At 40.2% G+C, this 18,368-nt stretch overlaps 1 long non-coding RNA gene across 5 annotated transcripts in view; it reads left to right on the forward strand.

Moving 5' to 3' along the window:
- The window catches only part of LOC141994477 (uncharacterized), an 87,362-nt gene that overhangs the window by 43,512 nt on the left and 25,482 nt on the right, over window positions 1-18,368 (forward strand). For 4 of the 5 annotated variants that reach the window (XR_012641146.1, XR_012641139.1, XR_012641138.1 and 1 more), the window contains exon 5: window positions 1,718-6,278. This is a non-coding gene — a long non-coding RNA (uncharacterized LOC141994477). Of the gene's footprint in view, window positions 1-1,717; window positions 6,279-7,319; window positions 7,444-17,711; window positions 17,875-18,368 lie in introns of those variants that run through there. The other variant, XR_012641140.1, reaches the window with a different exon arrangement.

Consider the following 18,368-nt stretch of genomic DNA (forward strand, 5'->3'; position numbering starts at 1 on the left):
AGATTCATAGATACTAAGGTCAGAAGGAACCATTATGATCATCTAGTCCGACCTTCTGCACAACGCAGGCCACAGAATCTCACCCACCCACTCCTGCGAAAAACCTCCCACCTATGTCTGAGCTACTGAAGTCCTCGAATCATGGTTTAAAGACTTCAAGGAGCAGAGAATCCTCCAGCAAGTGACCCGTGCCCCATGCTACAGAGGAAGGCGAAAAACCTCCAGGGCCTCTTCCAAAATGCTCTGGAGGAAAATGAGATCTGTGGAAGGTCAAAATGTGCACATCACAGAGGGTTTTCCAATTTGGCTACTACAGATGCGTCTGGAGTGCAACACTAGATCTGAACTTTCTTGAGTTCTGAGGAAATTCTGATACAAATCTGAATTTGGATGTGAGAAATTAATGGCTCAGACCTATCTCTGTAACAGATTGAGTATTTGGAAGTCTGCAGTTCTTGGGGACTCCTCAGTTCTGATCCAAATCTAGATTTGAACTTCATGGATCAGGCACATCTCCAGTGGCAACAAGCTCTACTCCTGGTTTCAGTATTCTTGTGTGAATTCATGCAAAATGTGTGTGATCCCAAATTTGAACATTGGAAAAATAGGTTTGTTCAGACCTTTTAGAAAATCAAGGCACTCAAACTCATGAGAACTGATTGCATACAGAACTAGTTCAAACTGAACTTGGAAAGGTTTTCATAACTCTAGTTGGAAGGCGATTTACCTATATGATCCTTATATGAAGGATCATTGCATTTAGATTGTTGGGCTGGACAGACTTTTTCCAGTAGATTATACAACCTTTAAAATATTGGCTATGAAAACGAATTTTCACCTGGATCACCTTATCATTCTTATCTCCTTTCACATGCAAAGATAATGGATGGTACTACTTAATGGACCTTTCACAGTCAAAAGACTATGAGGCTGCCCTTGTTTATAAATGCAACACTATTCTAAGGTAATGGTCCCACACAATACAGCTTACAATGTATTATTGCAGAGTTTTGGACTGCATTACAATTGCGTGACAACTTTTTTTTTTTTAAAGAGAGGAAATAGGATTTTATGAGCACTTGCAGGATCTCTTATAGCATAAATTCCCCAAGACAGAGATACTACTACTTAACTCCTCTGCAGCGCCCAATAAAGGTGGCCAAAATTTTTGAAAACGACTAGTGATTTTCAGTTTCTCAATTTTTGGGTGCCTAACTTAAGATATATTAAAGGAGCCTGATTTTTTAGAAAATGCTGATCACCCATCTTGTTTAAATTAGGCCTCTTAAGGTGTCTTGTTTTTGGAACCCCCAAAATGAGATACCTAAAAGAAATCTCTGGTCACTTTTGAAAATCTAGTTGCTGTTCTTCCGTTTGATGATGCGTGCACATAACTGAAACTAAACCAAATCCTTTGAGCTTTGCTTATCACTGATTATCACCTGCAGAGTTGAGCCCAAAGTCAACCTCAGATCCAAAACTCCTAGAGCACTGGGTTGTTTTAAATCTGGTTACAGATCCCAAGTCTGTGGCGCATGGCTATTTGTAGTTATTACCAGTTAGCAACTCTAAATACTTAACTCTTTTAAGAAGTGAAGGGTCAACAGCTTGTCAAACAATTGTTTCCAAACAACCACTCATTTTGTATGTTATCACAAGAGCAATTTGTGCATAGATAAATCCAGAATATGTTCAAGTGACCACTGTTCTTTGACAGAACACCGCAGAATGGATTAGAAGAACACCACAACCCAGCCACCGGTTTCCGTGTGGATGATGCACTGAGCAAGAGAAGCAGGGCCAAAATGAGAGCAGCCGCCTCACCCCATATGACTCAGTAATATATCAAATGATGATTTGTACTAACCTTATTGCTAACTAATTTTTGATTGAATGTCATCAAGCTCAGGCTAGCTGATGTGCCAACACTCATGTTGTAATCTTCCTGTGGGAGGAGCGGGGAAAGGGAGCTTCACCAGAAGTCTTTGTAAATGTTGACACTCATCTTGGACCGCAGCTGGATCTCCAAGTAGCTGATTCCAGAATAGATAAATCATCTTAAACTAAGCCCCCACACCACTACCACCACCACCAAAAAACCAAACAAACCCCAAAACAACCACCTCACAAAAGCAAACAAAAAAAAAATCACAACCCCCTGAAACACTCATTATAATTCAGGTAGGTCCTGAGATTTTCAGAGTTGCATGGTCAAATGTTAGCTAAATACTTACTGTCCCAAATTAAATATTCTCCCATGCAGTCCCTCAGATTTAAATTCAAAGAATAAGGCATGTGCCTGCTGAGGAGTGCTGAGGAGAATAAATGGCTAAATGTACACACCTTGCCTCCTCTCAGCAGTAACCGGGAATACCTCTCTCATTGTCTAGTTCTACTTCCCTTCTGGCCTACCCCTTTCTGAGAAGAACCAATTGAAATTGCTATTTATTATGTGTTGGGGATGAAGGTAGAGAATGCTGTTCTCTATTTAAAAAAATGAAACCCAAAATTTATGAGAGTTTGAAAAGCAATTTCCTTTTAAGATGCAAATTCCTAATTTTCCACATAAAAGTACAGGAATTAAGTGCTAAAATCCTTCTTTGCTAGTGAGACCTCTGAGACGAGGTATGAAAAAAAACCGAGTTACTGTTTGGTTTCTATTCATGTCTCCTGAAAGCCAGTGTAAGTAAAAATGCACTGCAACAGTCCTGATTTTTTAATAAGCTTTCCTGTCGTTCTGATTGACTTTTAAAAAATGAACTCTTGTCCAGCTTTGTATGGGTGGTTCTGATTTTGTTCTGCCTGCACTGTATCACTTTTCTCCTGCTGCCATTAATCTTCCATGACTACTCCCCAGGGTATAGTTTCCCCCTTTTCTGGATGTATAGTTCCTATTAAATTAACAGGCATTCTTTGCCTGGGTGGAGGGAACAATACACCTCTATATCGGCCTTGTTGCAAAGGGAGATTTTTGCTGGTCACTGAGAGGAAGTATTAACTTTGAAGGGCCAAAGTAAAGTGGTGAAGACCAATAGCAGAGCAGAAGCAGGAGGCTTTTTAAAAAAAAACTATTTATAATTTAAAGCAAAATGGAGGACAGCTCAGCGGTTGTGTTCTACAGTTATGTGGGATGACTCAGATCTAATTTATTCTGAGTCTCATTCCCCTCAGAGGCTTAAATGGAAGAATCTTATCATATTCCTTAACAGTGAACTCTTTGATCAATTAAAGAGTGTGTTGATGACCTTCAAACGAAATCCCATAAATCCTTAAAGGAAGGATGGTGGCTGCAATGTGAGGCCTTGAAGTGAGCAGATGACCTTATAAAATATACTACAGTAACTAAATATAGTAAAATAAATATACTACATTTAAATAGACTACAGAAAAGTAAATATAGTATAGGAATGGCCTCAAGCAGCATATGCTACAGTAATGTTACTGTCATGTTTTGGACCATTATTGTAGATACTATAATCTTTCAGCTTTTTTTTTAAAGGCTAGAAGGGATGATTAATGGACGCTAAAAACATTCCCCCCAAGTTTATTTTCTTTTAATTTAAACACTCTCCCCCTTGTAATCCATGGAAAACCAAGTTTGTCTATGAAAGCATTGCATGGATGTGTTAGGCCAGTGGTTCTCCAGTGGTTTCATTCTGTGAATCACTTCACAAGGGAGATCTACTCTCCTGCACCACTTTCCATGGCCACACCCGAATCTCTCACTGCATGGTTCTCAAGATGTGTCATTCAGTGGACCACCAGCAAGAGCTCCACAGACTTTTGGGCAACGGTTTGAGAACCAAGATGGTGGCCAGATAAGAATTTCTTGTGTAAAGTTTTGATTATTATATAATTACCATACCATTTCCCCTATGATTTTTTTCTTTCAGCAACAAATTTATTTTTATGCCTTGCATTCATCTGAGTATCTCTGACAAAGCCCTGTTGTTCATTTGTGAGTATTTATATATATCTCATAATTATCCTAAATGGTGCTCTAGCTGCCTCTGACACCAAACTCCGCACACTCGTTTTAAGCTTTGCCTTGTCCAATTTGCTTAAAGTGACCAGGCAAATACATACAAATAATTCAGTTATAAGCAAAATTAACTAATGCTCTTTTTCATGGTGAGATGCTGTAATGATTTTATAGAGCAGTCAGACTATTTAAATACTAATGCTGCCTTCATGCTGTAATCACCATTCCAGTCAGATGTCATTTTTAGCAGCCTATAGGGAATCCCATCCCTTAATTATTCTTCAATACACAAACCAAGCATTCTTTAATTGGTGTAAATTGAACAGTGTTCCAACGCAAACAAGGCGCGGACAAACTAATCAATGATTCCGTGCATGTCTATTGGAAAGCTATTGCCATTAGATCAAGTAACTAATCCTCAACTTCATTAGCTTTGGTGGAATGATGCGGCAAAATAGTGCTCATGCTGCTCCTTCTTATCAATCAGGATTGGGAAGCATGGGGCAAATCAGAATTCATAAACTCCAGGTTTTTTTAAAGTGCTAATGGAAATTTTAAATGCAGATGAAGTTTCAACTTCAGAATCTTCATTCAGAAGCCTTTGATAGGGATTCATGTGGAAACAATATGTTTTTAACCTCTGCTGGCTCTAGGCCTATGGTTTGTTTGTTTGTTTTATTAAATTGGAAAGATAATAGAACAATTTTTTTCAACTTGTCAAGTAATTTTTTGGCGAATTTTCTTCCTCTGATAGAGTATGATCCATCTATTCATGTGTATTCACTACTGCAATGCACGATGATGTGTGGTTCTCCCTTTTCTTTTTTTTAATATGATCTGAAACAAAGGTGCCGGATTTAAGAAACAGATAAAAAAAATCCATCTCATAAATGTGTCATATTCACTTTTCATTCTTGTCTCTTTTTATCAATTCTCTAAAACTGATTATTTATTACTGGAGACGGAACAAAAGAAAGCAAAAAGGCCCATTACATACCTCTGCCCCAGATCTGCCAGTCTTATACTTCTAGGTAGTGCAGCAAACTAAGCTATGCTGGGAAGAAATATAATGGCTATATATGTTCACTTTTTAATCTATTTGTTTTTGATGATATGCTGTTTACTGTTTAAGGGCCTTTCATGTTGGTTAAAGTCAAAGTTTTAAACTAGTCTAGTGCAAAAATACAAAGTGACATGAATGGATCGAGATACGCAGCATCTTCTATACTAAATAAATTGGTTAGTCTCTAAGGTGCCACTAGTACTCCTTTTCTTTTAGCATCTTCTATAGGCAATCTTTGTTAATACCTTCCAGTGTAAAAAAATATAGAATGGGCTCATTTGATATGAGAGCTTCTTGAAACAAGAAGGGTTTTAATTTACACACATTTCAATTGTAGTTGTCTTCCTTTGGTCTCTGCACCAGATCCCTTAGGGCTGGATCTAGATTCTCCAGTGAAGTCACATGTTTGTGGCCGCAGGCACTTTTCCATATGTAAGGGGACTGTTGCCACCTTACTAACATTCAATGTGGGTGTTTTAGTTGCTAGCTCCCAGTACTAAAAGGGGGAAGAGTCGATGGGGAATCAGGACCCTGAGACTGACAGTCCCCAGGAAGAATGGGGAGAGGCCAATGCTCCAGATCAGCCTGAATGACAGGGCGGGCAGGCTATTCAGGAAATCAGGAGGCCAGGGAAGTCCTGTCCTCCATGTGAGCTGGATTTGCCTGGGTCAGACAGAGTGAGGCCGAGCTAAGGAGAAAGCAGGGGCCCAAGCTGAGCTTGGGGAGTAGAGCCGCGTCAGATCCAGAGAGAGCAGACCCTGTCCTGGGAGCAGAGCTGCAGCCTCAAAGCTAGGGGCACAGCCCAGAGAGAGCAGACTTGCCCTGGGAGGAGAGCTGCAGCAACCAGAGCCAGAGGGGCCAGAAAAGCAGCCCACGAAGCAGGTCAGTGCTGGGAGCAGAGTCACAGAAGCAGCCTGGAGAGCAGACTTGCCCTGGGAGGAGAGCTGCAGCAACCAGAGCCAGAGGGGCCAGAAAAGCAGCCCACGAAGCAGGTCAGTGCTGGGAGCAGAGTCACAGAAGCAGCCTGCAGAGCAGCCCTGTCCTGGGAGCAGAGCTGTGGCAACCAGAGCCAGAGGGGCCAGAAAAGCAGCCCAGGAAGCAGGTCAGTGCTGGGAGCAGAGTCACAGAAGCAGCCTGCAGAGCAGACCTGTCCTGGGAGCAGAGCTGCAGCAACCAGAGGCAGAGGGGCCAGAAAAGCAGCCCAGGGAGCTGGAGGCAGAGCAGCAGCAGCGCAGAGACCGAGTGGTGGAGCTGGGGCTGGAGAAGTCCGGAGCTGGGTGCGGTGAGCAGCTGGGGAGAGCGAGGGGGACCCTGGGCAGCGGGCCCAGGACAGGGAGATGCCTCAGCCAGGAGGCTCTCCAGACCAGACCCGTGGTGGGGATTGGTAACCCTGACAGGGCGGGGGCAATGCTGGGAAGAAGGGCCCTGCCACCTAGAGCCTGAGAGCGTGTGGCCACCACCAGAGCGAGTGTCCAACCCACAGCATCCCTGCAGCACAGCCAGGGCCTCAGAAGGAGGCCTGGGACTTACAAGGAACAGACTGTGAACTGCCCTGACGTTCCAGAGACACTGTTTGTGATGTTCCCTGCCACAGAGCAGGTTGATGTGTTTCTTTTAACCTTTCCCATTTCCCTTATTCTTTTTAAAATTAATTGTTGATTAAATAACTTGCATTTGCTTCACATTGTATGTAATGGTCAGTGGGTCAGAGAAGTGCCCAGTGCAGAGAGAGTACCCCGGAGTGGGGACACCCTAGGCCCTGTCCTAAGTGACCACAGCAGGGTTGGGGGTCGAGCCCCCCAGGAATCCTGGGCCCAGCCTTGTTGGGGTTACGAGGACTCTGCCAGGCAGGAGAGTGGAAGGAGAGTCTTCAAGGGCAGGGAGGCCACTGGGTAAAGGAAGTGGGAGCGAGGACTCAGATCCTTTTCCTAGCCCACTTCACCGGGGTAGTGCAGAAGCCAGGAAAGTTCCCCACAATAGCGGGACTATTCCCCCGCTTACACGTAACCTGCACAGTGGGGGGTTGTGAGATTTATTTTTGCCAGTTGGGATTTTCTAGCTTGCTAATTGTCATGGGTGCTGCGAGGGGATTGACATAGGATGGAGTGGGGAGCAAGAGGCTGTGCCTGGGTTTGAGAAAGTTTTACATTTGACATAGGCACTGTGGTTTCATTTTCTGAGGACATCTTCTGAGGGCAATCAGTGTGGAGGAACAGTGTTCAGTGCTTCCCTCCTTTCTCCTTCCAGCCAGCTAATTCCCCTCTTCTTCTACAGTCTCTTTGTCTCTTCCCTGATTGGCTCCCATGTGGTGGTGAACGCTACTCCCCAGCAACTTACAGGGAGGAGGGAGTGCCCTGTCTGAATTTACTGCATCACTCTACTTTCTCCTCCACTAAAGGTAATGCCTTTATCACCGAGCTGCTTCGATGGCAGTTACAGAAGCACCAGTGGGACACTGTGACACTTGCCCTGGGGCATTTGGAAGCTTTTATAGCTGCAGGGTCTTTTCCAGGCTGGCAAAACAGATAAACTACCAACACCCTCTTTCTTCCTACACGGCTGAGATTGAGTCTTCAAAGGGGGGTCTGTTAAACTTTGCTTGCTGGCTCCAGCTCATCTTCTCTGTTTTTAAAGATGGAGTCCCGGAACAAGAGGGATCCCTAAAGCATGGGGTCTGACTGCAGCTGCACACTGCATTGCTTTGGGCTTAGGTCGTTGGAACCTCCACCCTTTGGGCAGTGATCTTGCTACCCGAAGAAGCATTGCTGCGTGTTGTAAAAGTGGCTGTTTTACCATTAAACAGTATCTGGCTTTTGTGTGTCCATATTAGAGAATAGAATCAACACCTTAGAATTTAAGGCTCAGATCCTAACTGTGCTCTCCTGCTGGGACAGAGAAGTTAACAAACAATAGACATGGTCTGTGTCCACTTACTAATTGAGGTCTGCAGATACTAAGTGAGAAGATCTAAAACAAAAGTGACAGAAGACCCATCCTGTTTAGCAAAACAGTGCTGTTTGAAAAAAGTTGACAGGATGAGAAGGACAGTGCGCAGTACTGTTTGCTTTTCTCCAGCTAAGAAAAGATGAACAAAATAGTGCAGTGTTGCAATGTGAAGTTTTAAGGAATGAGATCAGGTCTAAGTAGATTTGGTGACGCGTACACACAAATAGTGACAACATGATGGTAGGTGATAAATTCTGAAGAAAAAAAATTCATTTCAGGTCAATGGAAATGTTTCATTTTGAAAAAATCAAAACATGTTGTTTCAATATCACCCTTTAACAACTTTTTAAAAGTTTTTTTTTCCTGTATAAAAATAATTTATTTAGTTTTGGAAAATTGTTTTGAAAAGAAAGATTGAAATGTTCCATTCTGAAATTGTCAAAACATGATGTTTCAATGTTAGCGAAATGCTTCCTTTTGGGGCTTTCTGAAAAACAAATGTAGTCAAAATCAACACTTATTTGAAACATTTCAATTTTGACAAAATTCACCGGAAAACTGTTTTGATGAAAAATTTCCAACCAGCTCGAGTGGGAACAACCATTTGAAATCACTTCCTTGGGTCATTTCTGTCCATAGGAAAAAGATCTCAACTGTGACAGTTTGGAGAAAAAATACACGATTTTACCTCTGTTTTCTGCTCAACAAAAAATGCCACGATTCCAGCAGAATCCTAGTAGAACTATTTTTATCACTTTACAAACTTAGAGACATATGGCCTTTGACATCAATGGCAAAACTTCCATTGACTTCAGTGGGAGCTGGATCATATACATGGAAACAGAACAGATATCCACCAACCCTGTCTCTGTCCCATGTAGTTACAGACAATCCATCATATGGGATATGCCCATCTGATCCTAAGAGATGATTCTCACTCATTGCTCCATAGCAGGTTGAAAAACACCTAAGGTCCAAAGGACGGAGCGAGAAAAAGACAGACTATGTGACATCAGCATTGTCAGTATATTTATTTACATGAAGGGATAACTATTGAACATGAGTGGCTGAGTGAAATGAAACTAGCAGAAGACTTCCATAAAGCAGCTGGAATATTTAGTACTGCAGTTTTGATGGAAATAAATATAAATATATTAATAAAATATCTAATTTGAGAGTGCTAAGATATTTTAAAATTCTTTTTTTTGTAGCTGTACCACTTTTTTATAATCACCTCTTTAGATCAAGCAGATTTGAAAGAATTATTTTTCAAGCATAAACAAGATGATTTTATGCAAAATTTACTGAAGTTTTTTTTTCAATTTGAGAGTGCAGTGCTGTATTAATATTACGTTCATTTATTTTTCATGTAACAAACAGCTACTACCTAGAGGAAATAATCATCCTTACGTAAACTTACAACATTTCAGGTGTGTCTTGCATATTCATATCAGGTTTATGATATATAAACTCTGGGCCAGGTTCTGAGAGGTGCTGTGTATTTATAATTCTGGTTCTGAATATCTCTCAGGATTATGCTGTCAATATTACAGATGTATCAGTCTGGAACAGTATTCTACCCATTATTATGAATCAGCTTCTGTGAGTTGCAGAACAACATAAACTTCCATTATCAGGCCCTTCACATTTATTTCCTTTTCTTTTCTATTATTTAATGCACACTTTCTGACTAACTCAAGCTTTCATCAACAACATCGTTCTAGTTCTTATTTTCAATAAGATCAACAGAGGGTCTCTCACGCTTGCAAGGTTAGCCTGTATTTTACATATTAATCTTTCATATGAGACAAAATCTGCTATTGCTCTAACCCACATTAAACAAGATTGCACTGAACACCACATAGAGAGCGCTGTTCTCATTCCAGGCTCACTTTATTCCATGAACAAGTTTAGTACCCGATCCCCTCCACCATAAAAGCAAAAGGCCTGTCAGCTCATTACAGTAGCTAAACAACACAAATGCAATAACTGGTGTGGGAAATGGTTGGTTAGTGAAAATAAGCTTTCTTCCTTCCCTTCTGGGAATATCAAGCTTCTGAGTTCCAGACAGCATCAAGCAACCTGCATTATGAATCCAATTACATTTGTGTTTTTCTTTCTCACAAATGTGGGCAGAAAAAAAGGATCATTGCCTATATATAAAGTTAGATTTCAGAGTAGCAGCCGTGTTAGTCTGTATCTGCAAAAAGAACAGGAGGACTTGTGGCACCTTAGAGACTAACAAATTTATTAGAGCATAAGCTTCTCATATAAAGTGAGACTTCATTATTCTACTTACCCCTCTCTTTCCAGGAGAAACCTAGAAAAACCTGGGGTCATGATAGCAGGTATATATATTCTGTCCTCAAGAGAATGGGGGCTATAGGAACTTAAGGTTTTCAGGAGCAGGAGAGGCAACAAGCATGCTTTAGATCTCCCCCGCTCCCCAGTGAAATTAAGAAGCACTTCACTGAAGTCAATGTAGTTTCACAGTACATATCACTGGCCATATCTTTGCCACTATAGTGAGGAGGCTATGGAGTGCCCTCCTTTTTTACCACAAAAGTAACCTCTATTAAGTGGATTTAAAACACCTGTTAATTGGTGAAGGTCATTGACTTCAGGCATGGGATGTTGACTTTTATTTATGACTTCATATTAATTTTGAATAGTTTATAAAATATTGTATGTTTCAGTCATGTAAGACCCAGTCTTAAAGGCCGTTGCCCCCTAAAGGGCCATAGCAAAGCTCCAGTTAGCTTCACTTAGGCAGGATTGGGCCTTTAATCTGTATTTGTTTTATTATAAAGCCCCCAAGATATAGTGGTAGATAGGCACTCTATGAACAAAACTAGTAGTGTTATTAAGTACATTTTCCTTTCTGTTTTTTTAGGACACATAAGCAGGCATGTAAGACTTTGACAAAGCCCTCTGCTACTGACATCACTGTCTGTCTGTCTGTGTCTGATCCACCCAGGTAGACAAATATTTGGCAGCAGACGTGTGTAAAAATATTTGTTTTAAATGGATGATTCTTTACTATACTGCTAGGTTGCGTTATTCCATTAAATTCCACCACACATGATCCTTCCCGAACAAACATTTGCCATCAATATTTGCTAAAAAATCAAGTAAACAAACTATTACAAAACATAACTTCATTCTTTCACCCAACTATATCCAGTAAGACTTTAACACAAGTACAAACCTAAGACAAAGGGTAAGTATTTCTTAAAACATGAAGGCCTGTAGCACATTTGCATTTTAAAATTAATTGCTGACCTAATTATTTGTCAGTAGAAGCATAAATTAATCAAATATAACTTACAGTAAAGCTTTTAAACACCCACAGGATTTTTTTCCCCCAGAGTAAATTGTCATAACGGTCCAGTTTGACAATCCATTCTTGCTGTCATCTCATGACCGAGGGAAGAATAGCTGGGAAATGGTACCATATGGAGACACAAGAGAGAATGAGATACTTAGAACTCTTATACAAAGGCACGATAAGCTAACAGTCACCAGAGGAAGTCAGGAAAGACGTAGCTTTGAAAAAACAACAACAACCCTAAATGCTCTACATCCACTTAGATATAATTTATACTGCTTCCAGTTTTGTCTAAATTTCTCTGATATTAAATATGCATAATTATTAGGAAGCAAACTAAGTGTGTAATGTTTCATTTCTTATATCTCCACTGATTATGTTTTGTGCTCAGTATCACTGTTATGGAAAAGCCTGTATTTATAGACAGAACTGGGACTTTATTTTTTCTCTTAGAGGAGCTCAGTGTTTTACTCACAAATAACATGTCACCGTCAATACCTTCATGACCTCAAGCTACGAACATATAGTTTAATTTTAAACATTCAGGCTTTACACGGAAAGAAAACTGGTTGAACCTTCCAGGTAACATGACCAATGCGGTACTTTCAAAGGGTACACCTAGATGACTGGGATGGAAATACCTCATCAGTAGATGCGTGAACTACTTTGCTGCTTCTCTCATTACAGTACTGCCTCTATCCTGTCATCATCTGGCAATGGCAACCCACAGTAAAGGCTGTTTTTCTGATCATTTTGCACTCATTAAATACAGCTGTCACAATAGTGGATGCGAGAATGCATACAAAACTTTTATGCCACGTCAAAATAAAGCAGAAACATTTTAAAAAGATCTGAAACCTTTGAAGCTTTTTCTTGAGAAATATTGAAATATTGCTTTTTGTTGTTGTTGTTTTTGACAATTGAAATTGTTCCACAGCGACACACATTAAATCTCACCACAGAACAAAATATCATCTATCAAAATTATAAAAAAGTAAAAAACAAAAACCAAACAAAACAAAAAAACCCAGCCAACTTCTCTGAAGCATAAAGTGTTTGGTTTCTGAGGGGCTGAAGTTCTGGTTCATCACCTGATTTCTGGGGCTGAACAAACAGCAAGTTTCAAACTATCGAGAGAGCTGACATTTACTTCTGGACGATAGGGTGAAATCTGTTCCATAAAATTTCCATTTGAACTGAAATCCCTGCTCCCAAGTTCCACATTTTGAGTAATAGCTCCCTTTCAAGATAAGCAGCAGTAAATTCAGCAGTTGTTAGACACTGTTGTCTCCAGAAAAAGAAATGAGGAGGAATGACTCAAAATCCATTGTGTAATCTGTGGAGACAGAGATACCTATATGTTCTGCATTAATTAATCTTCTTATTAGTAAGAAAGGAGTGTAGAAGAAATACAATATCCAAAATAACTCAATGAAGACTTTAGTCACACTGACTTCATTGATAATAGTTATTTGCACTTCTATAGCACCTTCTTCTCTGAGAATATCAAAGCACTTTACCAATATGAATATATTTAGTTTTGCAACAGCTCACTGAGGTAGTTATTATCCCTGGATGGGGAAACTAAGGCACAGAGAGACCAAAAGACTTGTCCAAGATTACATCGCTGGTCTGTGGAAAAGCTAATGGCAGAAACAGACTTCAGATCTCTAGATTCTCAGTTTCATGCTTTAATCACAAGACTTGTCTAGAGGTTGGACTACAGAAGGGATGAAAGCCTACTACTACCATCAGCTTAAAGTCCTCAACTCAAGTGGCATATGCCTGTGTTTCCCTGCTGAAGGGCCTAGGTCCTATTCCTCCTGATGCTCTGTAGTCAGGATTATTTACTAGGGATTTGATTTTCAGTGCTAGAACTCAGCTTCTACTTATTTACACATAATTTCGTGTGAGCTCTCACCACATCCACAGAAAGTACTGGTGCTGCAGGCGGAATTGCGAGCACACAAGTGGAACTGATAGTTGAAAACTACACCTTTACATCCATGGGTGAACTCACAATGCAATTTGTTTGTTAAGGCATGGAAATCCCAAATTGTTTTATTGCGCTGAGAAGCTCAAACAGTGGAGGATCTCAGGGGCAGCATGAGTAGTAGCTAACCAACCAGACCCCTGATCTCTAATGCAATCCGAGTTGCTGTGATCTTGGGAAGCTATAACTCTTAGATCAAAGATGGCCAGAATAGCTCTTCCCTGCTCACTTTGGGTTCCAAGTCTTTCCCTTCTTGCTGTCCGACACTGTTGGCTCCGGCTAACTCTGTGCCCCTTCACCCTCACTGCCAGCCTCCCAGCTGGCTACTTAATCAGCTGCTCTCCCTGCATTGAGTGAGTCTCTCTTCCCTGCTCCCTCCACTCTGGCTAGCTCAGATATTATCCCTTACATCAGTCTCAGACCCTCCTCTGGCGTGGAAGAGAGAAAATTGTGCCTTCCTTCATATCCTGGCTTGAGGAGAGGGGGGAAAATTCAAAGTGTGTTGGGTTGAGTGGGCAGCAGTGTGTGTGGGAGTGAAAGCATGGCAGAATGTCTCTTTGTGGGGTGTATGGAAGGAGGTGTGTGCACATCTGAGGGAGGGGTGATAGTGATGGAGGGTGTGTATGGAAGGGACGTCAGGGGTACAGAATACACAGTGAGTGAGAATGGAAGGTGGAGTGGAGAGAGGCAGAGGAATTTGGGTAGCATGGAAGGGGAGGACAAGGTAAGGAGCCAGTGGAAGGAGTGAGGAGCTGAAAGGAAAGGAGTAAGAGACAGAGGAGGAAGAGAGCACACGAGGGAGGGAGGGAAGGAGAAACTAAAAGAACAGGAGAAAGGAGGGAGAGAATACAGCACAAGAAGAGAAAGGCTGGGGCAGAAGAAAAGGGAGGGGACAGTTTTAACAGTACAGACAAATTAGACTGAAGGAAAAATACTGAGAAAGACTGAGGAAAGGATACACCAGCAGGCAGAGAAAAGAGAATAAATGCAAGAGAGACCCAGTACTAGAAAGGTAATTGTTTCTATTACTCCACAGAAAGCCAAGTGCCAAATCATACATCAACAAACTTTGATTCTGTTCATATACACACAGATCTTTTGATCAGCCCACAAAACCTGATTCCTGTCCATGTCCCGGAACCCAGGCTGCTTGCTCCCCTGAAGCTGGCACAGCAACCCCACCCAAACATTGCACACCTGCCTGCCTGCTCCAGCACTGGCAGAGCTGAACCTGATTGCTTGCTCCCCACAGCCACTCCTCTCATCCTCAGGTCAAATCCTCTTAAGCTCCAGGGCAGACCCTGTCATTTGGCCTCCAAAATTCACTTGCAGACTGGCCAGTAACCCTTAAATCTGCTCCTCAGTGCACAGTTACAGCTATAGGCTCAAACCTGCAGATCCTATTCAGCTTTGACTCATTCCAAACTTCCACTCATTTCAAAGAGACTTTGGCCTGAATAAGACTGGGACCATAGTTAGGTTGTTCAGTGTGAAAAAGACTTCATTTTCAGAGGGTTTCACTGTTACCTGCTTTAAGGTTTTATTGTTTTGTTTCTCTTATTGAAATACACAGAAGGGAATTGTACATCAGACCCATAAAAGGTTTCAACTTTTTAATTCCTACCATGTATTTTGGTAAGAGGAATTAAATGTCAAAACACAAAAGCAATAATGTATTTAATGGTAAAAAACATATAATCAACTCATGTTTTTATTTTTCAGATTGGGGGAATTGAAATAAAAGGGCAATAAGGTCTTCCTTTGGCATTACATGAAATGGAAAGGCACATTTGTATCCTTTTGTACCTTTTACAAAATGAATACACCAGTAATCAAACCCATTCATTTCGGAAAAGGAGATCATGCTTTAGGTCTATAGTGTATTTTGCAAGAATTTTCAGAAGGCATACTAGTGAAATATGCCATATGAAATCAACTGTGGGTTAAAGCAGTTATTCCTCCTGATGAAATATGGTTGATTTGGTATAATCCTTGAGGAGAAACAAAACTGTCTTGTTTGGGAGATCCATAGCGTCACGTTTCACTCCCATCAGTATGAGCAAAGTGGGCAAATGATGCACCTGGTATCTTACAAGGAGACCCATAGGAAAAACAACACGTACATATACATTACACTTATTATATTACATTACTTAGATAATAAGCTCTTTAGGACAGGAACTGCCTTTCTGTGATGTGTTTGTACAGGGCCAAGCACAATTGGGCCCTGACTGTTGGGGCCTTTAGGTGCTATTACAATACAAATTATTATTATTATTATTACTACTACTACTAATATGCAGATGCAAAACTATGTAGCTGAGCTCCTAGATTGGTGGAGTGTTTTATTTCTGAACCCAGCATTACCGCCTTAGATATCATGGTGAGTGGCTCACTAGAAGCACATATATAGATACAAATAAACTCAGTGATAGCACTCTCCTGAGATAGTGCCTTTCCATCAGATTAGAAACTAATGGTGAAATTCAGTCCTCAGATAAGCACACAGTCCCCACTGGAACCAATTGGAACTCTATGTGTGCATCTGAGGACAGACAGTGGCCCTGTAGATGGGAAATCTCCTTGTTGAGAACTATGGATGTATGTGTTTTAATTTTTTACTAAAGAAAAAACAGTTTTGAAAACTACACATAAAATAAACTGTCGCATCAAGCGACATTAATATAATTGTATTAATTGCAATACAACTGCCGAAACAGAAGGGAGTCCTGAAAGCAACAAATATTGCTAATACGGTGTGGAGAGACAGACCAGCAACACCCGATATTAGACCGTTACGCCAGCTATCTTTCAGAGGCTGTCAAATGTAAGAGCATATCCTTCAGAAAATACACAATTTGTATGGTAACCATATCCTTGTGCTTGTCAAATCAAAACCATCACAAAGTTCCAGAGGCCTGATTCTCATTTACATGAAGACACCTTTACATCATTCTGGCAATATAAAAGGACCTTAAAGGGTATAAACGTAAATGCAAAAGTTGTGTAAAAGATGCCTTAGCGTAAACAAGAATCAGGCCCTGGATCTATAAAACTAAAGGACTGTATTAAAATGCCAGAAAATTAAGATCAAAGCTTAATTCCATATCAACCAACAGTATTACTCCTATATATGGAAAGGACCTATGAGCAGAAAAATCAGTGCTTAGATACTGAAGTGTTTGGTGTTCTGTAAATAGCACAGCTAGCTAGCTGGCAATACACTGAAGGTCACTGACTTCAAGAGAGCTACACCAGCTGAGGATCTGGCCCAATGTAAAAATGAAATATTTATTATGGAAAAGAGTAGAATAGACTTTCTGTTTTAGTGCAGCCTCTGAAATCTTGGCTTTTTAAATTTAAAGTAGGCTCTTTTACTTCTGTATAAATAACTTCTGTATTTCCTCATTTCCTTGTTTCTTTTGTATAATGATAATATAAAGATAATTTTAAAATCACAGAAAAGGAAAAAAAGAAAAGATAATCTTTCACGGAAGTATATGAGAATTAACTCATGAATGTTGGCTACTGAAGCCATTACAATGGTAAAATATGTACAGTATTTACAGATTTTTAAAGAACTCTTAATTGCATATATTTATATACTCTTTGTGCCTAAAAAACGATAAAAGCTATTTTTGTACCTCAGTGGCCTATTATATAAATACTTTTAGCTTCCACCTAAAATGGATATTTACCAATGTAGACTTCAGAACAGTCTAAAACATCCATATAACGTGAAGTCCATTTATTCATTTGTTTAAAAGAGTGGACGTTTGATTTTTTTTTTTAAAAGTAAAAGAGCCTTGTTCAGATTGTGACCACTCAAAATGTACTTTACAATAAAATGTAATTTTGACTTGTAGAGGAAAAAAAAAGCAACCAAACTGGTAAACACTATTTGCAGTCTTGCATTTCTAAAATGGAGAAATAGATAAAAATCATTTATTATTAATTTACAAAAATACATTTCTCCCTGGCTGAGCCATAATACATCATGTTTCTGGACAGACAGACAAAGTTATAAACTCCCAGAAAACAGACTCTTTGGTGGACATTCTTGTAGACCCTTTACCATAGTGGCATAAATTCTCCTGTAGAATAATGTACAGTAATGATTCTGAAAGAGGATTTCCCTCTTTCCAATTTAGAGCTATGCTTCCCTTACAGTAGTTGAATGGAGAAGCTACAGACAACTAGTTGACCTAAAAATTCAATTAGCATCACATCTTGGCACAAATAAATAATTTGGATCAATGCCTAGTTAAATCAGGTCTATTTCTAGTACACTGAGTAAAAAGAGCAATTTTTTACAGCCTAGTTTGATAAGTAAGAGGTGTCTCTCTCACCTGCTCACACTCCAAATTGTCAGTCTCATTCTTTGTTCCTTTGCATGCAGCTGTTGTCAGTTTCCGAGTCACAGAACCACTTGGAGGAACGGCTCTAGAGAATTTGGGAAGAAAGGAAAGAAAAAAGAAGCTTCCTTTTTTTTTTTTAACGGAAGAAGGAGAACATAAAGAAAAGAGAAGGGTTCTCAAATATGTAGCCTGAAGCCTTGTCAGGTAACATTTCTTTAGATGGTTTTCTCTCCCCTTCCTCACCCCAAGATCTCTCTTCATCATTTTTTTAAACATCTCTTCTGGGACAGGGACATGAAAGTGAACTGTGGGTCAAAGGCAAGAATTAGGGGTTGCCGGAGCTACTGTCTGATGGCTTTACTTTATCTTTGTGTCCAAGCTTTTCCCAGTCAGCAGGTACTGGAGGTTATCCATTCCAGTCACATCATTTTCTACTTGATGACAAGCATCACACCTTCATCCATCACATTTACATTTCAAACTGCCACACTGCTGCTATTGATTAATTATTTAGCAGCCTGTGGCCACGTGAGCATTACTGATTTCACATTTCACGTAGAAAGTCCATTTAAAAAATATCTAAATCTTTTTATTTGTGTGCATCTGTAGTTTTTAAAGATAAAATACGTGCATATTTAAGCCTCTGTGTGCATTAATGTATATTTATGCATACACCTATTTAAATATGTATTTGTATC

Source organism: Natator depressus, chromosome 1, assembly GCF_965152275.1.
Source record: "Natator depressus isolate rNatDep1 chromosome 1, rNatDep2.hap1, whole genome shotgun sequence".
In the NCBI taxonomy this organism is placed as follows: domain Eukaryota; kingdom Metazoa; phylum Chordata; order Testudines; family Cheloniidae; genus Natator; species Natator depressus.